The sequence below is a fragment of the Mus caroli genome, chromosome 8, assembly GCF_900094665.2.
Source record: "Mus caroli chromosome 8, CAROLI_EIJ_v1.1, whole genome shotgun sequence".
Taxonomy (NCBI): domain Eukaryota; kingdom Metazoa; phylum Chordata; class Mammalia; order Rodentia; family Muridae; genus Mus; species Mus caroli.
The window spans coordinates 95,097,912-95,102,439 of NC_034577.1; positions in this window are offsets into that span (position 1 = coordinate 95,097,912).

Here is a 4,528-nt window from a genome sequence, read left to right on the forward strand (position 1 = left end):
CTGCCTGCCTGTCTGCCTGCCTGCCTGCCTGCCTGCTTGCCTGCTTGCTTGCTTGCTTGCTTGCTTGCTTGCTTGCTTGCTTGCTTGCTTGCTTGCTTATTTTAAATCAGTTAAGCACCTTGACTCAGGGAGGAGTCTGTCAAATGCAGAAGATGCTAATTTTCACCTTTCAACCCAGCTAACCAGTACCCCTGTGTGGGTTCCTGAACACCAGACTGCTGACTTCATGCTGTGCCCGTATAAGGAAGCCTTAGGTACAAGAAACAAGAGACTCCAGGATTCCAGTACAGAGAGCACTGGCTCTAAAGGACTGTCCCTGGTGAGTCCCAGTGGTTTGCCTACAGGTCAGCAAAATCCAGATCTAAGGCTCTGAAGCACAAATCTTAGCAGTGGGTCTCTAGGCTGGCATGGAGCTCTGGGTAGAAGAAACAGTGAAGGTGTTCTGTCTTTCAGTCATGAGATGAGCAGTGAGTGTCAGTGAATACTGCAGAAATGGTTTCAGAAGCCTGAGAGGGTTGAGGTATGGATCAATGTAGAGGATCCAAAAACACAATCTCCAAGGGACCCCTGGGAGATTTAGAGCATGTCAGCTGTATCACAGGTCCCTGGAAAGTGGATATTTGTTCTCCATTCCTGCCAGTCACAGACAGAGAGTGGCTCCAAGGGGTCTCCCACCCTTGCTCAGCTGTCCTAACACACAAGCAGGTTCATATTCTGCAAAGGGCAGAGCAAGACCTCAGACAAAAGCACAGGGTCCTGAGAGAATTGAAGCCATTTGAAAGATGGGAATTGTAAGTCAATCCCTTGTCTACCTTGAAGAGAGGCTGAGGATTGGAGCAGATAAACCAATAGTACAGAGAATAAGTAGTCATTTGTCCCAGGATGGAGAGAAGAAAAAGAGAGCAAGTTCAAGATTGCAGACAGCTTTGCAGAAGTCAGTAAAGGGTTTGGATGCTATTCTGGAGTAGCTGGGAGCCCTGGGGAAAACCCAAGGGTAGGACAGAAGCACAGTAAGGTTTGTGATTTATGCAGACCAAGCAAAAGAGGATACAACCAGGAAGACTGGAGTCAGAGAGGGAGGATGGGGAGGACTGTATCCAAAGACAAGGAAAAGTTGCCAACACACTCCACTACACACCGGAATAAAGGCCCTTTGTCTTCATGTTCCTCCAGCCTGGCTGAAGGCCTCTACTTGGCCCCTACTCTTACCTCATGAAGCCCATCTCAGCAGCCTGGAATAATCTGTGTCCATCAAGGAAGAGTCTTCCTCCTGTGCCCTGCCTCACTTTCCCAGCCCAGAATCCAGCAGCAACAGCTCTTCACTGGCCCCCATCCCTCCCCAGCCTCAAGCCTGGTCCTGTACACCCACTCCCAATGATCTGGAGGCTCCATGAGTCTTTCTAGTCATGAGGCTCTTCCTCACTCTTGTTCTGCCCTTGGTCTCACCCTATCCCCTGGCCCGCAGCTCCAGGCCATCTGTACTGCAGGCCAGTGTCCAAACACTTCAGCTCTGTTCTTTCTCAGGACCGAAATCCAAAGCAGTGGGGGCAGCCCCATTACAAAAGGACAGGACGTACAGAGTGGAGTGGTGTGCACTGTTCCAAGAGCCGAGAGTGTCGACATGGTTTTGACTCAATCTGGGGTTTTTCACAAAACTCTAACGCTAAAGAGCCCACACTACAAACAGCAGGTAGCTTTCCTTTAGGGGACCAGCAAATTGGTGTAGGCCTCTCCCAGGTGCCGGTGTTGTTTTCCCTTAGGAAACAAAGAAGGCAATTGGCCTGGCCAAGAGACCAGCCCTCAGAAGGACAACCCTGCCTCTTGTCCCCAAAACCCAGCCTGGACAGTCAGCCCATGGCCTCTGGATCTGTCCACAGCCCCTCCCCTCATCTCTGCACCTTAGACAGAAAGACCCAACCCATATCCTTCCCGCACATCCCAGAGCCCACTCCCACCCCTTGCTGGAGAAGCTGCCTGGCCCTGCCTTTTCTTCTTCGTCGTCATAAAACTCCTGCCTTTATTTTTATTCTTTAATAAGGTTACTGCAGGACCGAGGGAGGTAGATTTTAGCCCAAGGCTGCATCTGCCCTTCATTTAAAACTACCGGGACTCCCACAAGGCTGGAAAACAAGTCTCTGAGCTCCTCGTTTATAGTCTTCCTTAGATCCAAATCCAGAGCTATTTTTTCCAACAGATAGTGGCAGCCTGGAGCCCATTTGCCTCCAGAAAGGGTCCCTCTTGCATAAAAAGCAAAACTCACCTGCAGCCTGCTAGACAACGCCACTCCTCCAACCCTACCCCAGGATCTCCTGACTGCACACCCGCAACTGACCCAGACCTTTGAAGAAACCTTTTATCTCTTCCTGGAAGCATCTGGAATCCTGCCCCTGCTCCAAATTCCTTCTTCATCCACAGTTCCTAATCATCAGATTGACATGCAGTTTTGGATTCCAGAACACGTTTTTTTTGTTTCCCACTAAAAGCATAGGGTGGGCAGAGTTTATTGGTATTGTTGGTTACACTGGGTTGTTTGACTAAGAACAGCTGAACAGAGGCAGGCAGTGTAGGTGTGTTGGGGAACCCTGTCATTTACAGAGAAATGGAAAAACAAAGCCCTGCTCAGCCCCTTATAAGGAGAACCTCTCCTAAGCCAACAGACTTCTGTTGTCCTTAATTCATCAGGCTGGGCCCAGACCCCCAAAGCCAGGCCTGTCTGCCTGAGAGGCAGAGCTAAAATCAGCTTCAGCCTCAGAGAGGGGCCAGCTCCCCTATCTGAGGCTAATTGTTCTGCTCTCTTCAAGTCCTCCCTGTGTGTACTCCCTCTGCAGGCAGCTTGGAGAGTGAAGACTCACTTTGATTTGGAGATGGGGAGGAAAAGAAGGCTCTTTTGCAGGTGTGTAGTCAGAATCGCCCAGGCAACAGAGGGGAAGAAAATGCCTCTCTGCAGGCTGCTAGCACAGGTGCACCTCCATTTTCCTGGGCACATGCAGAGCGCAGGAGGAGTTGGGGTTTGCGGGGGAGGGGCACACGCTTGTGAAGAAGTTTTGTGGCAAAGCAGAATGGGGTGCTTTTAATCCATCCCAGGACCAGGGAGCTTCGTAGCTGTGATCTCTTAGGTGGGGGTGGGCTACAAATGGTGGATGGGTTAGCTTGACCCTTGTGTATATATTATTACCTGAGCCAGGATGGGAGGAAGGGAGGGAGAAAGGAAGTCGCCCATTTGGCTGAAAGTTGCAAAGACATTCATTCATTTCTGCATTCCTTCAGCCTGCATTTATTATTGATAATAATAGCTACCATTTAGTGGCTGTTGCAGTAGAGCAGGTGCTTGCTAAGCACTTTAACTTACGGTACACAGCTCAGGTCTCACGGCTTCCCTGTGAGACAGACCTTATCATCTGCATTTTATTGATTTTAAAAAAAAAGAAAGAAAGAAATACAAAACTTTCTCATCAAGAGACAGACAGTTGCCCACAAAGCCCATCACCTGTTAAGTGCAAGGATTCAGAGCCAGACCTAACCTCTTCCAAAGTTCTTACCTGCCAGGGCTTCCTCATCCCCTGTGTGGGTCTCCATGCCTGGCCTTGGGCTGAGTGTTAGAATAAACCTTTGGTGCACGAGGTGTTTTTAGAATGACATCTTAAAGGTCCAGTTTTGCCATGAGAGGCAACAAAAAAATGCTGGATTCCATTCTGACTCTGTGTAGCAAGATGCCTGCTAGGCAGGATAAGCTTTCCCACCGAGACATGGAATACACTATTAGCAAAGATGACCCAGTTCTCTGGTCTACTGATAGCCGTATTACCTCGATCTCCTTGGTGTTTGCAGGGGGAGGCTTTCTTCCCCACTCCTGGATTCAACCCACTCTTGTGACTTGGTTTAGTCATCAGAATGCAGTTGAAGATTTGAGCCTATTCGGGGCTGGGTTTTAAGAACCTGGTGGCTTTCTCTTGACTTCTGACCTTTGTCATGTAGCAGCCTCAATATCTCTTTATAAAACAAGAGACACGAGTCCTGGTCATTTAATGACCCTAAGACACAGCTATAAAAAAAAATCACAAAATGAAACCTCACTAGACCATCCAGCCTCCAACCAACCCAACAAGTGGTCACAGTCAGGGAGGGCAATCGAGCACAGAGCAGATGAAGCCCAGATGCTCACCTGCAGAGCTGGAAACTAAGCCACCGGTAGTTCTTCAAGAGCAGGTTTTGTCTAGGTGTCTCGATACTCAGTAGAAGGAAAGTGATATATTACTCGTCTGTTTGCTTAAGTTCAGAAGCCACAGGGAATTGTACTCAGAAGTAGACTCAGTCCCCCATGCCCTTGGACCCACACGAGTGCAAGCCCCTAAGCCAAAAAACGTTTCTGGACCCTGGCATCTTTGCCACCTTTTTCTCTGCTGGATATCACTTTAAAGAAAGAAGATCCCAGCCGGGCGTGGTGGCGCACGCCTTTAATCCCAGCACTCGGGAGGCAGAGGCAGGCGGATTTCTGAGTTCGAGGCCAGCCTGGTCTACAAAGTGAGTG